The sequence below is a fragment of the Callorhinchus milii genome, unplaced genomic scaffold (assembly GCF_018977255.1).
Source record: "Callorhinchus milii isolate IMCB2004 unplaced genomic scaffold, IMCB_Cmil_1.0 Scaffold3, whole genome shotgun sequence".
NCBI lineage: Eukaryota > Metazoa > Chordata > Chondrichthyes > Chimaeriformes > Callorhinchidae > Callorhinchus > Callorhinchus milii.
In genome coordinates, this window is record NW_024704744.1 from 2,339,434 (window position 1) to 2,364,781 (window position 25,348).

Genomic DNA, 25,348 nt, shown 5'->3' on the forward strand with positions numbered 1-25,348 from the left:
GATGAGGCTTTCAGCAGCCTGAGGGGAAAGGTAATGGTGGAGGCAGGCAAGGTTGCGGAGATGGGGTAAGGTAGAACCGGTCGTGGCACAGATGTAGGGTTTAAAGGACAGTTGAGAGTCGATCCAAGAAACGGATCTAAAGTGTGGGAAAAGCAGCCAAAAAAATGAGGTGGAATTAGTGAAAAGGAGAACGGAAAGTGGGGTATTTCAAGGAGAAGGGAAATGGAACAGAATATTAACTAAGAGGCCAAGTGGAAACATTGTTCCAAAAGGAAACTTAATGCGCTCTTTTGTAATGAAAAACGATTCTGTATTTCCCTTTTGAAAAAAAATTATGCATTTAAGATAAAGTGTCCAGTCATAGTAATAAATAATAATAATCCTGCCATTTGATATAGAGCCTTAGCACATCGTTGAGATGTCTTAACGCTTAAGTTTAATTTTCAATTTGAAGTTAAATTTAACTTTTAATTTTCATTTAAGTTTAAGTTTTAATTTAAGTTGAAGTTTCTCCTCGCTCTAAAATTAAAATGAACCTAAAATTAAATTGACTCCACACGCCTCTGTTTACCTCGCAAAAAGAAAGAGCCCAGTTGTCAGTTGATTGGTGGATTGCCCACAAGATACACCGTCAATTCATTTTATAGCAAATTTTGTGAAGCGCTTTGAGATGTCTCGAAGAGGTGATAAGGTGCAATATCAAATGCAAGGATTTTTATTATTATTATCGGTTTCCCAGGAGTAATAATCCTTTAAAAAAACAATAATAGGGTCACTCAATCCATGACTGTTTGTGGGACACTGCTGTGGGCCATTGGCTGCTGCGTTTCACCCACAAAATACTCTGAAGTGCAGTGACTGTGTATTGTGTGGGTGAATGTTGCTACCAATTTGCACACAGCAGTGTCCCACAAACAGTGCTGCAGAGAGTGACCAATTTTATTTGAAGGATTGTTGGCCAGAACACCAGGAGAGAGAAACTCCCTTCATTTTGATTAATGCCTTGGGATCTTTAACATCTGCTGGAACAGGCAGACGGGGCCTCGGTTTAATGTCTCATCTGCACTTTGACACCTATGACATTGGAGCCAATATTTTAAACCCTTCAAATCAGATCATCTCTGAACTCGTTCACCTTTAAGGGACACAGCCCATTAATACAACTACGACAAAATAGCATTTGTACTCATTTGCATTTGCCTTTCACGTCAAAGCACTTCACAGAATATACTGTAAAGTGGAGTGACTGTGTATTTTGTGGGCGAAACGTGGCAGACAATTGATTAACCCAAGACTATGAGACTACAAGTTACACTTTACAGCATATCTTGTGAGGCACTTTGTGATGTACTCCTGATTTGAAAGACATGGTAATACTGAATCCAATATAAGGGTCATTATTAATTATTAATATCCAGTCTCTGGGAACATAGGAACATACGAACAGGAGCAGGCCATTCAGCCCCTCAGGCCTGTTCCACCATTAGGTCATGGCTGATCTGTACCTCAACTCCATTTACCTTTGCTCCATATCCCTTGACAATAATAATCTTTTCATTTGATATAGCGCCTTATAAAAATACCCTTTACCTACTGTCACAACAATGGTTTCCGTATTTGATGTGTGTCTAAAACGCTGAAGTACTCTAATGTTCCTCCCATGTAATTGCAGTCAAATTCAGTGGCTGTGTATTTTCTCAGCAAACCCAACAGCAACTTCACACACGGCAAAGTCCCACGAACAGCTAGGAAGCGACCATATCCGTGGAATTGTCGACTAACAACTGGGTTCCTACTTAAGCCAGGTAACGAGAGGCGTGTGGAGCAAAGAAACTTGCCTAAGGTTTCGGTTCGACTGGGAATCGAACCCTGGTCTTCTCGCTTGCGAGGCAAGTGCTCCAACATTACGCTACCGGGTTGTACAACATAGAGAATACTTCTTATGCTTTGAGTTCAGAAACCCTGATGTGGGGCTTGAACCCACAACCTTGTAACACCAGAAACTGGGAGCTGAGGACGGAGCCAGGCTGATAGGATGCCAGCCTCCTGATTGCAATGCAATTTTCGTCGGTGTGGAAAAAATAGATTTTTTTTTAATACCATTCGGCATATTAAAAAAATGCTTGGTTTTATTTTTCCTCTGCTGACTTCTCCCAAATATTATTACTGGCAACGACTGTGGATGGAAACCCACATTTCACGACCAGGACTTTGGCCAACACCCGTTGAATTCTTAAGTTAACTCAACCCAAAATTCAACGTGCTTTTGTAATTTTTCTAAAAACAATCACGGCTGGTCTGTCACGTGTGCAAACTGAGGGCAAACCAAGTCTAAAACCCATTATTCCATCGTTGTGCTCAGACCCAGGTTCGATTCCCGGGCCGGGAGAAACCTTAGGCGCGGAGTTCTGTAGTGAATTGGTCCGAGCGCCCGCGAGAGGACCTGGATTCCACTCCCTGGCGGAGCAAAACCCGAGGCAAGTTTCTTTCCTTTCCTTTATTACTCTTCAGTCGATTGGCCGATCACTTTTTCGGGTGTAATAATCCCTCCCCTAAAATAAAATAATAATAATTTGGTCACTTAATCCACGACTGTTGTGTTGTGGGACACCCTGCGCAATTGGCTGCCACGTTTCACCTATAAGTCACTACCCTTTACAATATATCCTTGAAGTGCTTTGAGGTGCCTCAATGATGTGATAAGGCGTTATATCAAATCATAGGATTATAGAAACTTACCGCACAGAATGAGACCATGCGGCCCAACGTGCTGTGCTGACTCTTTGAAAGAGCTATCCAACTAGTCCCAGTCCCCCGATCTTACCCCACGGCTATGCAGATTTTTCCTTTCCAAGTACCTATCCAATTCCCTTTTGAAAGCTATCATCGAATCTGCTTCCACTATCTTCTCAGGCAGTGCATTCCAGATTGTAACAACTCTTTGGATGCAAGCAGCATTATTATTATTATTATTATTGTTATCATTATTATTATCATTATTATTATTATCATTATTATTATTATCATTATTATTATTATTATTATTATTATTATTATAACGCATGCTTGAGCCCTGTTAGAGTCAGAAGGTCATGGGTTCATACCCCACATTAGGACTTTGAGCTCGCAGTCCAGGCCTGTGCTTCAGTTCAGTGTTTCGGGACAGGAGCGTAAAGCATGGCTGCTTGTGGGACATTGCTGTGCGTAAATTTGGCGTTAGAGATCTCATGATATCACGGCCAAATTATAGGGAGTTCCTCTCTCTGGGTCCTGGCCGACAATCCACCAGATAAATCAGATAAATCGAGTTCGCCGACAAAATACACAGTCACTGCACTTTACAGTAAGCACTTTGAGACAATTCGAAGTAAAAAGAAGCTGTAAAATCTATGTTCTTTCCATCACGCACGTGAGTGGGGAGAAGCAATATTTGCTTGATGTCTTCAGAATGGAAAATAATAATAATAACAATAGCAATAATAGTGTCATAGAAAATACGGAAGCAATTCGGCCCATTGAGTCTACACCATCATAATAATAATCTGGCCAACATTCCCCCGAATAAAATCGGCTACTCAATTCATGGGTGGTTGAGTTTTATGGTGTGTCCGAATTGACTGCCGCGATCGCTCACAAAATACACAGTCACTACACTTCACTTGTGAAGTGGGTTGAGATGTTGCAACGATGTTATAAGTCACGAGGTCAAATGCAAGGATAATTATTTTATTGTTATTCCTGCATTCAATATAACACATTATAATATTGTCAAAACATCTCAGAGCGCTTCACAGGACTTGGCAGTAGAATGGACTGGCTGTATCTAGGGGTTTAGGTGTCAGCCTAACTCAGTTGGCAGCAATCGAGCCTTGGAGTCAATGGGTTGTGGGTTCAAGCCCCATATTAGGTACTTTAAACTCATATAGCTATTGGCATTGGTGGAGAAGAGACTGCAGTTTTTCTCAGTGACCTGGACAACAAGCCCGAAGAGAAAACAGACTGTCACGAACTCCATGGCTGTTTGTGGGACATTGCTGTGCGCAAATTGGCTGGTGCATTTGCCCATAAAATACACAGTCACCACACTTTACAGTATATCCTGTGAAGAGCTTTGAGACAGGCTCCACACATTAATACAACAACAACAACAAGATTCTATTTATTGAGCGCCTTTCACGTCCGGAGGACGTCCTTTCACGTCCGGAGGACGTACAGTTGGGTTAGGACCCGAGCAGGGAGGAAATGGTCAGGGTGAGGGGAGGGAAGGGAGGGAGCGAGGAGGGGGTAGAGAGTCGAGAGGGGAGCTGAAGGCACGGTCAAAGAGAAAGGTCTTGAGACCGGCCTTGAAGGAGGAAAGGGAGGAGGCGGCGAAGGCACTGGGGGATAGAGTTCCAGAGCCAAAAATAGAAGGATTGTTATTTATGTTGTATTCTTACCCTTTCCCACCCACCATCCCGCTATCCTCACCTCTTGCTTTTTCGATCAGATGAATATCTGACACATGCGGAAACCCCTCACCGTGCTTAAGAGAATCCCAACCAGGCTCAGAGTTTCACATAAGGCGCAGGTTGGCAAGAACCAAGGCTGGGGGCCCAAGGATGTGCATTGGTGTAACTGCTGGAGTCTAAACAGCTAAAACCTTGCCATTGATAGCAGTGTCCGGCAAGCTTCACCCTCTCCTGCTGGGACCACCGTACCCGTTCGGGTTTTGACTTGCAGGGTTAACAGGAGCTGAGTGGGAAGAGTCCCTTCCCTCAGTAACCTGTCTATATCTCCAAGTCCTGCCAATGTGCAGGCTGGGCTGTACTGTTATCAGCAGTGCCATGGAATACTGTGGACCCACCTGGCTCAGGAACCAGACAAGAGACTGCCGCAGAAGGTCAATTTATTTCTAACATTCTGTTGCCATGCATGTCATGTTGGAAACACCTCAGCTCCGTGGAGACCCCACTTACATCCCGCTTAAGAACAACAGTCACTAGTTAGTCATTAAACATCTGACAAAGGCAGGTTGGAGCCTTGTTAGGTAAGCGCCATGGCTCTTGCTTTTCTCTTTCCACTTTGTTCACAGAGTCTGATCAGGACTGTCCCATTCTCTATAGGACACGGGTATGGAGTTGCAAAGAACATTTTCAAGACAGACACCAGGAAATGTTTCTTTACTCAGAGGGTCCCTAACGACTGGATCAGGGTTACCAGAGAAGATGGTTGAGGCCAGGACACTGGGACTCATTTAAAAAGCAGCTTCATGCTGTGATGGGGGGACGGTAGAGTGGATGTTCTGGAGGGATGAGATTTGATAGGCTGAAGGGCTTTCTTCATCCAAACCAATCTTGTGATGTATCTGCCCCATCCCACCACTCATCCAACACCCCCACCCACACCCCACCAAAATAAAGGAGGACGGAGACCCACGCGGCACGAGGAGCGATCAAAACCCCCAAATCGCAGCCCGAGCTCGGATAATCGCAGCCCAAATTCTATGTTTCCAATTAAAACAAGAATGTACTTGGACTGTCTACACATACACAGTGCTGGAATGCCGAGGTTTCCTGTGTGTTTATGATCAGAGTTCGCTGACAGATTCCTTTGTTTCTCCGCACTGATTTACACGATTAAGGCCACGGAAACTGGGAGCCCTGAGCTACTGCCAAACAGACATTTGGATGCACTTATAGCCCTTTCCTGATTCAAATGCAGCTTCGCTACTGGGATTGAGAGCAACTATGCGTGTCTCTCTGCATGTGTCCAATGGGATTATTTTTTTGCTCAGCCTGGTGTCTGACACACGCCTAAAAACCTATTGCTACAGAATCTCCAAAGTGATCTCCTAAGGGTTTTTCCCCATTTACACAAGGAAATTTCCTGTTGTGGAGAACTCTCTCGTTCTCTCATGGAGTCCTGTAGCTCAATGGTTAGATCACTCACCTCACAAGCGAGGGACCCGGGTTTGATTCCCGGCAGAGTGCAACCTTGGGCAAGTCTCCTTATTCCGCACGCCTGATAATAATCCCTCAAGAAAAATAAAACATTCATAAAAATATTGGTCACTTCAATCCACAACTGTTTTGTGAGAAACTGCTGGAAACTATTGGAAAATAATAGGTGCAGATTAATGATAATAATAATAATTCTGTATTCTCTTGAGTTTAGAAGGTTGAGGGGGTGATCTGATTGAGGTGATTGAAATGATAAAGGGATTCGATAGGGTAGATACACAGTGACTATTTCCTCTGGTGGGGGTATCCAGAACAAGGGGCATCATCTTAAAATTAGAGTCCGGGCATTTAGGAGTCAAATCAGGAAGGATTTTTTTTACACACAGGGTAGTGGGAATTTAGAACTCTCCCCCAAACCAACAACAACTTGCATTTATATAGTGCCCTTCACGTGGGGTAACGTTCCAGAGCCCTTAGACTGTGGATATTGGATCCATTCACATTTTCAAGAATGAAGTGGATAGATTTTTGTTAGATCAGAGTATCAAAGGATAAGGTGGGTAGTTGGAGTTGAGATGGGCTGAATGGCCTATTCCTGTTTCTATGTCTCTGTATTCCAATAATAATTGACCTTACATTTGGTACAATGCCTTTTAAGTTGAGAGGATGTCTTAAAGCACTTCATAGGGTATACTGTAAAGTGTACCGACTATGTGTCGTGAGCAAACGTGGCAGTCAATATGCACGTAGTAATGTCCCTCAAACAGCCATGAAGTGAGTGACCAATTTTACTTGGGGTATTGTCGACCAGGACCTGGGAGAGTGAAACTCCTTTCTGTTTTTAAGTAGAGCCAGAGAATCTTTAACATCCACGTGAACAGGCACAGACTTGGTTTAACATCTCATCCGAAGGACAGTTTATCAAACCTTCAGGAGCATTAGTCGTCACGAAATTTCAGCCTTAAGATTAAAGTCTTACAATTGTAGATAATGCTGACATTTGGGAAATTCATAAAATCCGGTCTTAATTCTCGGATAGACTCTCAAACTGAGAGTGAATTTACGACTGCTCCTACATAATTCATTAACAGTGAGTCCATGAGGCTTTTCCAGCTGTTAAATGGCCTGGAATATTTTTCATTTCATCTTGTGAGACCGTTTTGTCTGAAAATGTAAGAAATTGGGGTCCGTCCTTTGGATGACATGTTAATGCAAAAGTCCCATCTGCCTGTTCAGGTGGACGTTAAGGATCCCTTGGCGCTATTTGAAATGAAAAGGGAGTTTCGCTCGTTAGATTTCCTGGCCAATAACCCCCCTTTAAATTAAATTTGGTCACTCACTCCATCGCTGCTTGTGGGACGCTGCTGTGCGCAACTGGTTGTCGCGATTCGCCCACAAACTATACAATCAATTCACTTTACAGTATATCCTGCAAAGTACTTTGAGACGTCTCAATGTTGTGATAAGCTGCTTATCAAATGCAAGGATTATTATTATTATAAAGAGATTTTTTTGTGGGGGTCAAATGGGTGTCTGACACAGATAGTTCCACATAAATGTTCCACGTAGAAATTGAAATGATGTGATAAGGTGCCGTATCAAATGCAAGGATTATTATTACAAATGATAGGATCGGGCAACCCAGATGGTATGTGGATGGGATTGTAGTTTACAAGTTGCAAGGTCGTTGGCTCAAATCCTGCTCCGTGCTTAGTTTTCTGGTTTCAGTCAGGGCTGTGTAGAAGAGGATAAATTGGCCCAAAACTCCCAGGGTTAGGGTTCGATTCCCAGGCAGGGCAAAACCCTAGGTAAGTTTCCTTACTCCACACACCTGTGTTTAACTAGCAGTAAGTAGGAACCTGGTGTTAGTCGCTTTCGGGAGTAATAATCCCTTAAAAAAAAATTGGTCACTCGACTGTTTGTGGGATACTGCTGTGTGCAATTGGGTGCCACATTTCTCCCCCAAAATATACAGTCAATCCACTTTACAGTATAATCTGTGAAGCGCTTTGAGACTTCTCAATGACATGATAAGTCGCAGTATAAAATGCTAGGATTGTGATACTATTATATTAGCGGGTTCCCTCTCGATCGTGGGCTAGGCTGGATCTGAACCAGCAAACGGGGGCCAAGCCATGATATTTACGCAGAGGAACTTTGCGGTGGTTCAATGGCAAAACTTTCAGGGGAATGAAAAATTTATTTTAATGAGTATTTTGCAGTTTGTTGAGTCTCCTCTCTCCTCTCCCTCTGTGGGGCTTCTGCTTATCGGTGCCCCACAGTTCTGGAGACCTATTCACACCTACGCACATGTGATTCGACTTTGTTCCATTGAAATGAAGAAAAGATTTAGCTCTTAAAAAAACCACAGGAGAAGCTGCCTACAACCCCAGCGTCCATGGCCACCGGCAACCAAGCTCTGACACAACACCTCGCCATCTCAGCCTCTCCATTCAGCCCCCCGTGAGCTGCGCAGTGATTGACTCCAGTTTCCCCCGAGGTTCCCCAAAGTTATTGCTCAGGTTTGCTTTCATTTCCCCATAAAGTTTAAGGTAACATGCGATTCCAGCTGTATGGCCCAGTGGGTCAGGCCACATCTGGAGCAATGTGTCCAACTCTGATCATGGCCACATCTGCAGTACTGGAGCACCCTGTCCTTCAGATGAAACGTCAAACCGAGGTCCCATCTACCTGTTCAGGCGGATGTTAAAGATCCCGCTGCACTTTTCGTAAGGAGAAGGGAGTTTCTCTCTCCCAGTTTCCTGGCCAACAATCCCCCCAAAACTTGGTCACTCGCTCGACGACTGTTTGTGGGACTGGCTGCCATGTTATGCCCACGAAATACACATCAATTCACTTTACAGTATATTCTGTGAAGCGCTGTGAGACGTCTCAATGACACAATAAGGCGCTATATCAAATGCAAGGATTATTATAATGATTACCTTGTTCAACTCTGGTCAGTCAAGCCACACCTAGAGTACTGTGTGTACAAGATCACAAGAGATAAAGACGACTTGTCAGTCCATCTGATCTCATCCTCCCAGAATCACCCATCCTATCGTCCCCCCATCGCAGCCTCAAGCTGCTGTTTAAATGAGTCCCATGGTCCTGGCCCTCAACCACCCTTCCTGGTAATCCTGCTCTTGTCGTTAATTTCCCTCTGTGTAAAGAATTACTTCCTGTTGTCAGTCCTGAAATTGCCCTTTGCAACACTAAACCTGTGTCCTCTTGTTCTACTGTCTTGGTGCATCCTAAGGTATTGATTATATTGACCTGGGTTTACCTTTTCAATCCCATTTAAAATTTCATATACCTCTCTGAGGTGTCTCAAGACTGAAGAGCTCCAGCTCTAGTGGTTGCTCATTCCTCCAGCACCTGAGATAGTCTGGTTGCTCTCCTCTGTACTGTCTCTGGGGCCTGGGCAGCTTCCTTATGTCGCAGTGACCAGAACTGTCCAAGATTAATAGTTTGAGTTGGAGTGATGTTCCTGAAAGGGGCCAACATCTCGGAAATTCTTAACTGAGAAACCCAACGGGAAAGTCTGCTGTCTAAATTGTGTTGGTTCTTAACGGATTCCTTGACAAGGCGGGTGGAGGGCGGGTGTGTGGTTTGAGACTGATCTCTGTCACCAAAACAACATTCCAGCAACCTCATGGAATCTCCACTCTAGGAGAAATACTGTGTGGGAGTCCCGTGATGGAGGGGAATAAAAACATACTGACAATCTGGAACTCTCTGCCCCAAAGGCTGTGGATTCTGGATCATTCCAAATTTCCAAGACTGAGGTGGATAGACTTTGTTAAGTCAGAGTATCAAAGGATATGGAGTTGATTTACAGATCAGTCATGATAATATATAATAATAATAATCCCTTCATTTGATATAATGCCTCAACAACAACAACAACAAGATTCCATTTATTGAGCGCCTTTCACGTCGGGAGGACGTCCCAAGGCGCTGTACAGTTGGGTCAGACCCGAGCAGGGGGGAAATGGTCAGGATGAGGGGAGGGAAGGGAGGAAGCGAGGAGGGGGTAGAGAGTCGAGAGGGGAGCTGAAGGCACGGTCAAAGAGAACGGTCTTGAGACCGGCCTTGAAGGAGGAAAGGGAGGAAACGGTGAAGGCACTGTGGGATGGAGTTCCAGAGCCTCGGGGCTGAGAGGCTGAAAGCCCGGCCACCGATAGTAGAGCGGTTGGGGCGGGGGATGTGGAGCAGACCGGAGCCAGAGGAACGGAGGGTACGGGCAGGTAGGTAGGGGGATAGTAGGTCGGAGAGGTAGGAGGGAGCAAGGCCGTGAATGGCCTTGTAGGTGAGGGTGAGGATCACGTCTTCTCAACTTCTCCAAGTGCTTCACAGAATATACTATAAAGTGAATTGACTGTATATTTTGTGGGCAAAACGCGGCAGCCAATTGCGCACAGCAGCGTCCACAAACAGTCGTGGATTAAGTGACCCAATTTTTTTTGGAAAAAGAATTATTATCCCCGGAAAAGCGATCCACCAATTGACTAACATCCGGGTTCCTACTTACTGCAAGGTAAACAATGTTTCGCCCTGGCCGGATTCAAACCCAGGTCTCTCTCTCGCTAGGTGAGTGCTGTAAACACTCAGCTACAGGACTCTTAATAGAATGGAGGAACAAGCTTGAGGGTCTGAATTGCCCACTCCTGTTCCAATGTTCCCAATCCTTACATTTAATACAGCGCCTTTCATGTCAGGATGGCGTCTCAAAGTGCTTCACAGCATACACTGTAAAGTGGAGTGACTGTGTATTTTTTGGCAAACACCAATTTTGCACACAGCAGTGTCCTACACACAGTCTGAAGCAAATCACCAATTTTATTTGGGGGATTGTTGGCCAGGACACCGGGAGAGAAAAACTCCCTTCTCTGTTCCAATAGTGCCGTGGGAGCTTTAACATCCACCTGAATAGGCAGACGGTGGTGGGGGGATAGGGCTAGAGGCGGCTCAGACCACTCCTCCCCCAACTATCTACAGTCATCTCTTTAACTCATAGACAGTCCTCCGAGCGTTCCCCACCCTCCCTCAACACTGCGCTGGGAGTATCGGTGTAGAACGCATGAGTTCCAAGTCCTAGTGCGGAGATTGAACCCACAGTTTTACGAGTCAGAAGCGAGAGCGCTACCCTCTGAGCCAGGCTGTCACAAGGGAATCCTTGTGAAAGGAAAAATGGTTGAGGAATCCCACACGCTGGACTGCCCCCCACTCTACCCCCTCCCCAAGGTGCGGAATTCACCCCACTGTGTTTCACATATTTCCCATGGGCTGGTTACTGCCCTTCCGCTGATTGTATTGCACAACTAACCTGCTGGGGTGTTGGACTGAGTACCTCAGTCAATCATCTTGAGGCAGCCGTTACGTATTAAAATGCAATAAAACAAATGAGGATTGTTCGTAATTATTTCATCGTTTGGGTGAAATTGGATTATTAACTCCCACATGTTAAGCACTGTTCTCCAGCTTGGCACATTCCAACAGGATGAGGGGTGGGGTGGGGGCTGTTTTGAGCGCTACTGGAAAATTAAGAGGAGATGGGAGGAAACGCAGATATGATTAAGGGCTTAAAAACCTTCCGTATATGTGGCGAAGGACTAATGCCTTTTGGTCAGCAATAAAATGGGTCACGATTTCAGAATGGTCACTGGGAGAAACCGAGGGCGGAGGGGTTAGGATTTTAATTGCAGTTACCTGTGGAGTCCTGTAAAGTAGAGCACTCACCTCGGAAGCGAGAGGACCCGAGTTCGATTTCCAGGCGGAGTGAAACCTTAGACAAGTTTCCTTACTCCACACTCCTCTGTTTACCTCGCAGTAAGCTGGAACCCAGTTGCTAGTCAATTGGCGGATCACTTTCCAGGGGTAATAATCCTTTCAAAAAAAATGAGTTGGTCACTCAATCCATGACTTGTTTATGGGACAGGATCATTATTATTATTTTACAGCAAATCCCGTGAGGTGTTTTGAGACGTTCTCCTGTCGCGAAAGGCGCTGATATCAAATACAAGGATTGATTTGATTATTTTGATTTATTTAATTGTTTATTGTTTCATGATGCTTCTTTATAACAGCGGGAAAGGGGTTACGAGAATGGGTAGTTGAGGCCAAGATGCTGGGACTCATTTAAGAACCAGCTTGATGCTAGAACTGGGATGGTGTCTGCCTGGCTCTGAATTTAAGTGCCAGCCTGGCTCAACCTCTCGCTTCTGAGTCAACAGGTTGTGGGTTCAAGTCCCCATGTCAAGACACGGAACCACATAGTCTAAGATGACATTTCAATGCAGTTCAGGGGGAGGGGTGCTGCATTGTTGGAGGTGCCATCCTTCGGATGAGACATTAGTCCACTTTACAGTAAAATCTCTAGGATTTCCATGTGTAGGTGGGATGCATGGAATTCTCAGCTTGTTTCGGATACTCTCAAGCTCGGTGATGGGTTTCCACGTGTGTCAGACACCCAGGTGACCAAGCAAAATACAGTAAAATCCTGTGACGTGCTTTGGAACGTCCTCTCAATGTGAAAGCCGCGAGGTTGAATGGATGGATAGAAGGATGAGATCAAACTGAAATAGGTGGTGGGGGGAATAGGGGTAGAGGGGGCTTAGACCACTCCTCCCCCAAGTATTTACAGTCATCTCTTTAACTCATAGACAGTCCTCCGAGCAAATCATCCCAACTCATCAGCAGCACCCGCCCACTTCCAGTCTGGGGGGCTGCTTGTTGGGAGGTTCTCACCTCTGATTGACGGATGGACTGTCAGTCAAGCCAATAACCCCGACATAAAAGGGATCGACCCTTTCACTGAGTTTTACTGAGCGCCCCCCGTCCCCCAAGGATATTTTCCCCCGCTGCTTATGCAAACGGGCCAAAGGGACTTCTTCACCTGACCAAACCTCTCTTGTGATCCAGTGATGTGCTTAGTCTCACATCACGCCCAGTGGACAAAGTGCTTCACTAGAATTACTGTGAAATGTAGTGACGGTGTATTTGTGGGCAAAGCCAGCTGCACAATTGTGCACAGCAACGTACCACGAACAGCCTTGAAATCAATTTTATTTGGGGGGATTGTTGGCCAGGACACCGGGAGGGAGAAACTGCCTTCTGTTTTCGAATAGTATCACAGGACACTATTCGAACATCTACCTGAACAAACAGACGGGACCTCGGTTTAACATCTCATCTGAAGGATGGCATCTCTGACAATACAGCACTCCCCACAGCACTGCACTGGAATGTCAGCCAACACTGGGAGCTCAGAGTTTCTGACGTGATCGGCTTGAACCCACAACTCTTGACTCAGCAGTGAGTGCAATCGACTGAGCCAGAGTCACATCATCTCACTTTCACACGGAAAGAAACTCGACCCCCTTCGCCTCGCACATGTTGATCCTAAGCGCTTGGATTCCTTGACAAGAGAGGATTTTAGCTGCACTCCTGAGACACAGGCATTAAGAAATAAAGCAGGGACGTCTTATTTTCACTATGATTTTGCTTTCTTTAGTTGAAAGATCCTGGATCGGAATTTCACTGAGCAGGTTCTGCTGCATTCAGGGCTGGGAAGAGAACTGGGCACTGGGGTGGGAGGAGGTGAGTTTATAGTTACAAGGATTTGGACAGAGAGGATTAAATTTCTGAGAAGTTTTGAAAGGATAAATAGTTCAGTGGTTAGATTATTACCCCCGAAAGCGATCCGCCAATCGACTAGCAAATAGGTTCCTACTTACTGCTGGGTAAATAGAGGCGTGTGGAGTACAGAAATTTGCCTAAGGTTCCTCCCTGCCCGGAAATCAAACTCAGGGCCTCTCGCTTGCGAGGCGAGTGCTCCAACCACTACTCTACAGCACTCCGCACAGCGCAGACCCGTTTGGGGTAAAGAGCAGGGGAATGGGGGTTCGAGTAGAGAGCTCGAGTGGGGGAGCGAGCACCAGCACAGACACGGACAGCCTGTTTCTGAGCTATGAATTGTAAGGTTCTATCATGTCTGGGGCTGCTTATCTCTTTGACATTGGGAAGAAACAATTCCCATCGCTTGCTTTTGGATTCTGCGCGGTATAAACCCATCAGCGCCGAACAGAGCTGGGTGAGAGCAGTCCATCCCAGGCCAACCTCAAACCTTTGTCAGCTGTGCTTCACCGAGCCTGACAGTCACACTCAGTTGGGTGGGAAGGGTTGGGGGGGTTATGAACTGCGATATTGGAAGTGCTGACCTTTGGATGAGACCCTTGAACCGAGGTCCCATCTCCTCACGGTACAGGAGGGTGTGACCAATCCTCACGCTTTGCTACTTTGCTCGGAGGAAGATCTGGGAATTTTCTCATGGTGTTTCGGCCGACGTTCCTCCCTCGCTTCATCTTTCTGTTGCGAGAGTGAAACTTCCTCTGCATTTTCAAACGCTTCAATCCCTCTTTCTGCGAAGCCGCACGACAACAACTTGCATTTATATAGTGCCCGTTGTCGCGCTGTATCAAATGCAAAGATTATTATTATTACTATTATTCCTACACCGGAATGCTCCCCCCTTCTCTCTCTCTCTCTCTCTCTCTCTCCATTGAAGTGCCTATCCATGCAGACTGCATATCTCTGTCTACAGTAATAACAATCTTTGCATTTGGTCTAGCCAATTTCATGTCAGGAACCTGTCTAAAAGTGCTTGATAGGATTTATTATTAATAATAATCTTTGCATTTGATATCGTGGCTTATCACATCGTGGAGACGTCTCAAAGTGCTTCACAGAGTATACTGTGAATACATTGCGTCAATATACCGAACATATCGACTGTATATCTTGTGGGTGAAATGCGACAGACAATCACGTGTAGCAGTGTCCCACAGAGAGTCGTGGATTTTGCTGTAAAGTGTAGTGACTGTGTGTTTGTAGGTGATCTCACTTCCTCAAACCCTCGTTCCCTCATTCCTTACTCCTCCCTCCTTCCCCCTCTCACTCCCTCAGAAACACACCTTAACGCCCTTAACACCTATGGTCTTCACTTCTCTTTCGGTCACCATCCCTTTCCTTCCTCCCCCCCCACCCCCCCCAACCCCACACGCACACTTCCCTCCCCCTCGGGCTGCTGACCAGCTCCTCTCAGCTTGAAAAGGGGGGTGAAGGAGTGGGTCCATATCCTGATCCCCTGTTGTTGTTGTTGATCGGCTCACTGTGTGTGGACGGTAAGTCTGTGGAAGCAGACAGTAAGTGGGTCCCTACAGTGAGATCACTGCTGTAGTCAATGGGTGGTCGCTCTCATCACCAATTGCATTTGGACATGGAAAATAACTCAGAGGTGACCGAAGCCAGCGTTTATTGCTCTCACTGTACTTGCTTATGAATCACAGCCTCTCTGCCAGCTAATCAGGACTGCCGCGTTCTCAGAAGACCGCTATTTTTTGAGGGGGGGTGTGTAGGGGGGTGGGAGGGCAAAGTGCCAACTGCGTTTTGTGCCAATTACTGCTCAGCTCTGCTCAGTCCAGTGTGCCAGCTCCATACCTTTCTTCTCCTTCGCTCCCTCCACTCCCTCCCTTCCTCCACTTCCTCCCTCCCTCCCTCGCTCCCTTCCTCCCTCCACTTCCTCCCTCACACTCTCCCTCCCTCCCTCCGCTCCCAAACCCCTCCTTTCACTCCCTCTCTCCCTTTCTCCCTCTATTCCCATGCCCGCTCCCTCCATTCCCTCCCTCCCTCCCTCCCTCCCTCCCAGTGTTCTGGCTAACAGAGGTGTCCCACAAACAGTCGTGGATTGAGTAACCAAATTTTTGGGGGGTCGGGAGGGATTATTACCCCCGGAAAGTAATCCGCCAATTGGCTAACAAATGGGCGCCTACTTACTGCTAAGAGAGCCGTGTGGAGTAAGGAAACTTGCCTAAGATTTTCTCCTGCCCGGGAATCAAACCTGGGTCCTCTCGCTTGGGAGGCAAGTGCTCTAACCACCAAGCTACAGGACTCCACGCCTTGATGGGCGGGTAGAGTTTGGGGCGAGCGAGGAGGCGGGTGGTGGGGTCTTTGGTAGGGGACAGACGTGTGTGCTTCCTGGGGGCATCGGAGACGTGAGTGGGGGTGGGGATGGGAGGGGGAGTGATGAAACTAACCCAGATGTGGAGCGCGGTAGCATCTGGGGCTTTGCGGAGCTGTCCGCCAGAGCAAAACATCTGCTTATGCTAAAAACCAAATAGTTAATAGGATGCGTAATGGATCCAGTGCCATTATGTCAGCGATCTATAATTTTGGTACTTTTTTTCCTTCTCTCTCTCTCTCTCTCTCTCTCGCTCTCTCTCAGGTTGTTGGGAAGACTACTGTGCTGCTACAATGGAAATGGGAGCTGGTCCAGGAAGGCTAAAGTGGATTAGACAGCCCACAGCGCACCAGTCAAGCTGTGATGTAATTCACATAGTATTCATTACCCTCCAATAGCCCCCACACACCCCCCCCCCCGTCTTGACGACCTTTCAAATAAAGCATGGATTAAAAAAAAGGCTGGTGTTTATTTTATGTTCCTTATTGAATCATCTTAACTTTCCCTTTTGTTTGTTTGTGTGTATGTGTGTGTGCGAGCGTGCGTCTCTCTCTCTCGCTTTCTTTCTCTCTCTCTCTTTCTCTCTCTCTCTCTCTCTCTCTCTTTCTTGACTGCCTGAAGTAGTCATAATAAACAATCCTTGCATTCGATACAGCGCCTTTCACGTCACAAGCACGTCTCAAAGAGTCTCGCAGCTTTTATGCTGCAAAGCGTAGGTGCTGTGTGTGTGTTTGAGTGTGTGTTTTGGAGGCGAATTGCTGAGACATCCGACAATGCAACGTTCCCCCCTGGACTCCATTGGCCTCATCTACAAACACTCCACTTTACAGTATGTTCTGTGAAGCGCTTTGAGACGTCCTCCCTCCCTCCATACTAAATGCCAGGATTATTATTACCACTGATAATAAGAGACCTGCCTATTATTTGAGCTCCATGACCCGACGTGGGGCTTGAACCCACAACCTCCTGACCCAGCAGCGAGCACGCTAGCAACTGACACCCAGCACCAGCTCTGTTGAGAGCGAGGAGATAGTTATCTTCTGTGAAAGGTGTTTATAGGAGGCTGTGAGTCACCAAGATTTGGAAGAACAAAAAAGAAAGGTTTATTTTAAGGAAACTGTTCCTTAACCATCTTCTCAAGGCTCTAACTGTCTAACACCTCCCTCCCTCCATCTCTCTCGCTCTCTCTCGCTTGCACCCAGCTCAATATGGTGTTGAGTCATTAACTGGTTACTGGTGCCTAATTAGGGCTGGAACTTCAAACAGCCCTTGTTAGCTCTCTCGCTTGAGGCAAGTTTTTTCAAATAAAGTAAAAAAAACTACAGGCTCCTTTACACGTATTCATAGAAAGCAAAGACAGGGTTTATTCACCCTGTCAGAGGGTCGAGCAAATGTAAGTTGCTCTTCGATATCCTCAGTATATCAGTCAGTATCCAGGAAACAACAACAGCAACAATTTGCATTTGTATAGCGCCCCTCACACAGGGGTACAGTCCCAGGAGGGAGGTGACCGTAGGCACGGTCGAAGAGGAAGATCTTCGGGGGCGACCCGAAAGACCACTGAGTGCCTGATTCCACAGTAATATAATACGATGCGATTTACATTTACGCAGCGCCTCTCACATCGGGAGGACGTCCCAAGGTGCTCAACAATCCTGACTTGGCACCCGAGCCGAAGGTGGGAACCGGGAGGGTGGGGCGGGGGGTGGATGTGAGGAAGTGAAACTGATGACTGAAAGTGCTGTTCAAAGAGGTAAGTCTTGAGGAGATGGACCTTGAATGAGGTGAGGGAGCAAGCGAGTTGGAGAGACTCCAGGATGGAGTTCCAGAGAGCGAGTAGCAGATAGGCTGAAATGTGTTGGACGTCCCAAAGCCCATTGAAACAAATAAGTTATTGCTGCAGCAGAGAAGGTTGAGGACTCGAGCCCTGCAACAAAATTACATTTGTACAGCGGCTTTCACGTCAGGAGGATGTCCCAAGGCGCTGGACAATCAGGGAGCACTTGGAGCTCACAGTCCAGGATAACGCCCACTGCTGGAGGGGAATCTGGCACTTCACTGAGGTTCTGTCTGCCTGTTCTTTCAAGATGAACCTTAAAGATCCTGCGATGCTATTGGGAAAGAGAAGGGAGTTTCTCCTCAGAGTCAATCCCCGAGATAAATCAGTTGCTTGGTTCATGGCCAGACATTGCTATTGGCTGCCGGATTTGCTTACAAAATACACAGTCACTACACTTTGTAGTAAAGCTCTGTGATGCGCTTTGAGACTATTTGACGTTGTGGACTGTGTACGATGCTAATCTTTGCATTTGATATGCTGCCTTATCACATCAACCGAGACTGTGAGCTCAAAGTCTCAACGTGGGGACTTGAACTACAAATCCTCTGGTGGTGCTACGATGCCCTGGGATCTCCCTACCTCTCTGACCCACTCACGCCCCACTCTTCTACCCGCCCGCTTTCCTCAGCAGCCGTGCTTTCAGCCACCAAGCCACAAACCTCTGGAACTCCTGCCCTCCACCTCGTCCCCTATTTGCCCATCTTCAGATCGCACCTGAAGACTTTCCGCTTCGAACGTGCCTACAGTCACCTCCCCCCCTCTCCCCGGCTCGGCATCAGGCTCTGCCCGAAACACTACCCCATGTGAACGGCGCTGTATAAATATAAGTTGTTGTTGTACCAATCTGTGCCAAACGGAATGAGCTATTATTATATAAGAAAAAACAAGTCATTGCACTTGTCGGTAATCAACAGTGAAGGACTTGGAGGCGTGTTGGGGCGATCGAATAACACTGCACAGGGTGAAGTTCTGAAACAAAATTACGGAGTAGCTTTCGTCCTAAATTGCTGCATCTATTCCACATTCCTCTCACAGTGAGCGCACGGGTTTGCTAATGGAAATGGCACGTTGGTGGCAGACAATCTGAACGCTGTTTTCATGAGCAAGGTCTCAACCTGTGCGCACTTTCCACCAGTCAGGTTGGGGATAAACCAGGTGCAGCTCGCAGGAGTCTTGTAGAGCGGTGGCTGGAGCACTCGTCTCGCAAGCGAGAGGCGTGGGTTTGATTCCCAGACAGTTCGAAAACCTTAGGCAAGTTTCCATACTCCACACGCCTCTGCTTACCAAGCAGTAAGTAGGAACCCGGCTGTTGGTCAATTGGCGGATGGCTTTTCCGGGAGTAATGATCCTTTTCCCCCCCCAAATAACTCGGTCACTGAACTCCCGGCTGTTTGTGGGATACTGCTGTACGTGTGAAGCGCCTCGAGACGCCTGAAGGATGTGATAAGCCGCTATATCAAACGCAAGGATTACTGTCATCTATTATTCTGAGAACCTCCTGCCTGGGATTTGCCCCCTCGCTGGCAGCCGACGTCCCCGCGTTTACCCGCCGCGGCCAAGGGAGGGCGCTGTGGCATTGCAGGAGCTTGCGATTCTCCACGTTCCATTCCAATGCCGTCACCAAACCAACGACGGTGATTGATTCATACTGTGTTCCCCGCATCACGTCGTCGAAAAGCCTCAAAGTGCTTCACGGGCGTTTTACCGCGGCTGCGTATTAGGCAGGCAAACACGGCCCGTCTGTTTTGCACACAGCAACGGCCCGCGAACAGCCCGAGCCTCAACTGCGAGAGGACCCGGGTTCTATTCCCGGGCGGGACCCCCCGCAACCTTAGCCAAGTTTCCTTACTCCACATGACTCTGCGTACCCGGCAGTAAACTCAGAACAGGGTTGTTAGTCGACGGGCGGATCGCTTTCCGGGGGAAATAAGCCTTTTTATGAAAAAAAATTATTTATGATTTGGTCACTCAAGCCTCCAACGGTTTGTGGGACGCTGCTGCGCGCGATTGGCTGCCGCCGAATATAATATAAAATATCATTATTACAAGATAGAAAGTCAATTCACTTTACAGTGTATCCTGTGAAGAGCTTTGAGATGTCTCAGCGCTATGGTAAGGCGCTACATCAGGTGCAAAGACTATTATTATTATTTTATAACTGACGGAAAATATAGGTATGTCCAGGGCCATATACCTTTAATATCCAACTGAACAGGTCTCATCCGAAGGGCGGTTCCTGTACCAATGCAACGCTCTCCAGCACTGCCCCCCCTTAATTTACCCCATTCTCCCCTCACTCCAAAGATGACAGAATAACAATGAGTGACGTAAGGTTACACAGGGAGTCCTCCCGTCGTGAAAGGAACAACGCGAATATAATTTGCTGCTGTTGAGTTACACAGAGGATCAGAGTTACAAAGAGTGACATTAAATTATTTTTTGGTGGGGGGTGGGGGGGGGGGGTGGGTGGCGCTCGATTTTATCTGGGAGATTGTCGGCCAGGACACTGGGAGAGAGAGCCCCTTCTCTTTTAAAGTAGACCTGCTGGATCTTTAATGTCCAACTGCACAGGGCTCAGATGGGACCTCGACGTGAAAGGCATGTTGTATCAATTGTAAGGATTATTATCTGGAACAGATGCAGTTTTTGCTATGGCACGGTATCGAATGCAAAGATTATTATTATTATCATTATTACTATTATCTTTATTATTATATTAAGGCTGCGTGGACATTGCACCCTAAGGAAAACTCACTGTTCTCTCATGCATCTCCGGCTCGTACAATACAATTGACGTTTATACAGCGCCTCTCACATCGGGAGGATATCTCAAAGCTTCAGAGCACCCAACGCATACAGTTTCGCCCACAAAATATACAGTCAATTCACTTTGCACTATATTCTGTGAAGCGCTTTGAGACGTCTCAATGACGTGATAAGGCGCTATATCAAATGCAAGGATTATTATCTATTATTATAAGCTTTGCAATGGGCTGGGGGTGGGAGCCGAGAGGTGGGGGGGGGGGGGGGGAAAGATAAGCGAAACCACAGTCACAGAAGTACGTTTTGAGACATGACTTGCACGAGGAGAGGGAGGGAGGGAGGGGTTGCAAGAGTTGGAGGGCCTCCAGGATGGAGTGGGGAACTGATTCCTGGAATGTACAGGGGAGTCTGTATTTACGAGTCCGCAGAATGGTCCTTAAATTCAGCAAAATCAATCACAGCTCCAGGAATCGTATAAATTTTACTGCACGGAAGGAAACAATTCAGGACATTTGTACCTATGCTGGTGCTCGCTCCCCCACTGGAGCTCTCTACTCCAACCCCATTTCCCTGCTCTCTCCCCATGGTGCCTGCGCTGGTGCTCGCTCCCCCACTGGAGCTCTCTACTCTAACCCCATTACCCTGCTCTCTCCCCATGGTGTCTGCACTGGTGCTCGCTCCCCCACTGGAGCTCTCTACTCCAACCCCATTTCCCTGCTCTCTCCCCATGGTGTCTGCGCTGGTGCTCGCTCCCCCACTGGAGCTCTCTGCTCTAACCCCATTCCCCTGCTCTCTCCCCATGGTGTCTGCGCTGGTGCTCGCTCCCCCACTGGAGCTCTCCACTCTAACCCCATTCCCCTGCTCTCTCTCCCCATGGTGTCTGTGCTGGTGCTCGCTCCCCCACTGGAGCTCTCTACTCTAACCCCATTCCCCTGCTCTCTCCCCATGGTGTCTGCGCTGGTGCTCGCTCCCCCACTGGAGCTCTCTACTCCAACCCCATTCCCCTGCTCTCTCCCCATGGTGTCTGCGCTGGTGCTCGCTCCCCCACTGGAGCTCTCTACTCTAACCCCATTCCCCTGCTCTCTCCCCATGGTGTCTGTGCTGGTGCTCGCTCCCCCACTGGAGCTCTCTACTCTAACCCCATTCCCCTGCTCTCTCCCCATGGTGTCTGCGCTGGTGCTCGCTCCCCCACTGGAGCTCTCTACTCTAACCCCATTCCCCTGCTCTCTCCCCATGGTGTCTGCACTGGTGCTCGCTCCCCCACTGGAGCTCTCTACTCCAACCCCATTCCCCTGCTCTCTCCCCATGGTGTCTGCGCTGGTGCTCGCTCCCCCACTGGAGCTCTCTACTCCAACCCCATTCCCCTGCTCTCTCCCCATGGTGTCTGCGCTGGTGCTCGCTCCCCCACTGGAGCTCTCTGCTCTAACCCCATTCCCCTGCTCTCTCCCCACGGTGTCTGTGCTGGTGCTCGCTCCCCCACTGGAGCTCTCTACTCTAACCCCATTCCCCTGCTCTCTCCCCACGGTGTCTGTGCTGGTGCTCGCTCCCCCACTGGAGCTCTCTACTCTAACCCCATTCCCCTGCTCTCTCCCCATGGCGTCTGTGCTGGTGCTCGCTCCCCCACTGGAGCTCTCTACTCTAACCCCATTCCCCTAGTCTTTCCCCCATCGTGTCTGTGCTGATTGCTCCCCCACTGGGAACATTCCAGTCTAACCCTCATTCGCCTGTTTTTTCCTGCCTCTGCACCCACTTATATATAATTATTCTGTGTGTTTTCATCCATTTCCAAAGACATACATACACACACAGAACCTTTCCAGGAAGCTGCATTACTTGAGCAGACTTGGAGGTCAGTGTGTTTTGCAGTTAATAATAATAATAATAATCCTTGCATTTGATATAGCGCTTTTCACGTCGGGAGGACGTCCCAAAGCGCTTCACAGAACACACTGTAAAGTGAATTGACTGTATATTTGTGGGCGTATGCGGCAGCCAATTGCGCACAGCAATGTCCCACAAACAGTCGTAGATTGAAAATAACCAATTTATTATTATTTTTGATTTTGGAGGGACTATTATTAGGCTCTGAGTGGAGTAAGGAAACTTGCCCAAGGTTTCGCCCTCTGCCTGGAATTGAACTCAGGTCTCCCGCTTGCAAAGCGTGTGCTCAAACCACTGAGCTACAGGACTCCAATTGATGGAGGTTGTGTGTGTGTGGTTGGGGGGGGGGGGGTGTGTGCGTGTAGGGGAGGTGGGGAGGGCAACTCAATAAAAAATAAGACTTAACTTTCCAATTACATCATGGAGAATGTTACATAAAATTCACTGAGTAATCGGAAATGTGCACTAGAAAGATTAACAAAAGATTTTAAAACCATTAGGTTCCTTCTCCCCAGTCGCATTGACTGAGGCTGAGACATTCCTTCCTCAAAAAAAATACTTTTGTTGCGTCCAATTTTTTTTTCTTTTCTCTCTGATTTTCTTCCCGACCTCCCCACACACACTGGCACGTGTCTCCTTGCTCCTGGTCTGGCCTCCTGCTCGGATGTTGTTCGACAGGAGCTGGTTTACGGCTTCCCCCACCCGCTCTGCCCACTCCACCATCGGCTGTCAGGCCGACAGCCTTTCTGCCACCGCCCTCTGGAACTCCATCCTGGAATCCCTCCGCCTTGCTCCCTCTCCCCCTCACCTCCGTCAAGGCTCATTTCAAGACCTTCCTCTTTGATCGTGCCTTCAGCCACGTTCCCGCTCTTCATAATATGCTTCCAATTGTTCTCACCTGGGAGGGAACAAGCTTTTAATTTTAATTTTAATAATAATCCTTGCATTTGATACGTTTGATACGCCTAATAATAATCCCTCCAAAAACCAAAACAATAATAAATTGGTCATTTTCAATCTACGACTGTTTGTGGGACATTGCTGTGCGCAATTGGCTGCCGCGTTCGCCCACAAATATACAGTCAATTCACTTTTCAGTGTGTTCTGTGAAGCGCTTTGGGACGTCCTCCCGACGTGAAAGGCGCTATATCAAATGTAAGGATTATTATTATTATTATTATTATTATTATTATTATTATCACTAAGGCGTTTCAAAGTTTTACTGTAAAGTGTAGTGACTATGCATTTTGTAGACCAACAAGGCAGACAATTTGCCCATAGCAACGTCTTCACAAACAGCCATGAAGTGAATGATTAGTTTTTTCTGGGGAATTGTTGAACAGGACACTGGGAGAGAGAAACTCCCTTCTCTTTTTGAGTAAACCTTGGGCAAGTTTCCTTACTCCACACAGAGCCTAATAATAATCCCTCCAAAACTAAAAACAATAATAAATTGGTCATTTTCAATCTACGACTGTTTGTGGGACATTGCTGTGTGCAATTGGCTGCCGCGTTCGCCCACAAATATACAGTCAATTCACTTTTCAGTGTATTCTGTGAAGCGCTTTGGGACGTCCTCCCGACGTGAAAAGCGCTATATCAAATGCAAGGATTATTATTATTATTATAGTGTGGCAAGATCCAATGTCCACCTGGACAAACGGACAGCACTTCTGTCTCATCTGCAGGATGGCACCACTGAGAGTGCAGTTTTCTCCCCTGGCATTGGAGTGTCAGCCTGGACTGTTTGGGCTCAAATAATAATAATAATAATAATAATCCTTGCATTTGATATAGCGCTTTTCACGTCGGGAGGACGTCCCGAAGCACTTCACAGAACACACTGTAAAGTGAATTGACTGTATATTTGTGGGCGAACGCGGCAGCCAATTGCGCACAGCAATGTCCCACAAACAGCCGTAGATTGAAAATGACCAATTTATTATTGTTTTTTGGGGTTTTTTGGAGGGATTATTATTATCAAAGTCCTGATGTGGAGTCCCATAGCGCAGTGGTTAGTGTGCTTGATTTGCAGGCGAGAGGACCTGGGTCCAATTCCCGGGTAGGGTGAAAGCCTTAGGCAGGTTTCCTTACTCAGGGGCGAAAGTGCTACGGACTGAGCCAGCCTGACATGTTTGCAGACCTTGGGTTGGTAGAATGGGGGAGATCTGAGGTTTGTGGTGGGACTGTGTGAAGAGAGAGGTATGTGAACACCATGTGATATTTGACCAGACAATGGCTGCGAATGCCACTGAAGGTCAAAAATAGAAAATTCTTCTATAACTTGGCCTGGACAAGTTTTAGATAATAAGTACCATACGCTGACTGTCTTATTAAACAGCGTAGACAGATAGTCTAGCGGCAACTGCCAGGAAATTGAACGATCTCTCAGAACACTTGGACTCTGCGTACCAATCCGGCCTTGTCCTTTAGCTCAATATAACCTTCTCAAGACTTTCTCTCTGACCTCAAACAACCCTCTGCACCCCCTGCCACCTCCCTCCTTCTCCAGCTGGGTGTCCAGTCAACACTGTCAAGTGCATTGAGACGTCCACTTGATATGAAAAGCACTGAGGAAATTCAGCCCAAATGACCTTGTACATTTCTGTGGTTCTGTGTTGTATTGTATCTGAATCCCTTGATGAGATTCCACCCTGTAACTCATTCCTGAAATCTGTTATTCTATCTGTTATTCTATATATAAACTCCCCGATCCCATAGCATATAGTGGAGTCCCACAGTGTAACGGTTATCGCGCTTGCCTTGCAAGCGAGTGGAACCGAAGTCGATTCCCGGGCGGAGCGAAACCTTAAGCAAGTTTCCTTACTCCACACGCCTGTTTGCCTTGCGGCAAATAGGAACCCGGTTGTCTGTGGGGCACTGCCGTGCGCAATTGGCTGCTTT

The 25,348-nt window shown here is 47.2% G+C and overlaps 1 long non-coding RNA gene across 1 annotated transcript in view; it reads left to right on the forward strand.

The window, feature by feature from the left end:
- The window catches only part of LOC103187019, a 97,935-nt gene extending 81,535 nt beyond the window's left edge, over positions 1-16,400 (forward strand). The window contains exon 3 of the long non-coding RNA XR_488838.2: positions 16,225-16,400. This is a non-coding gene — a long non-coding RNA (uncharacterized LOC103187019). The remainder of the gene's footprint in view (positions 1-16,224) is intronic.
- Positions 16,401-25,348: the final 8,948 nt, after the last annotated feature.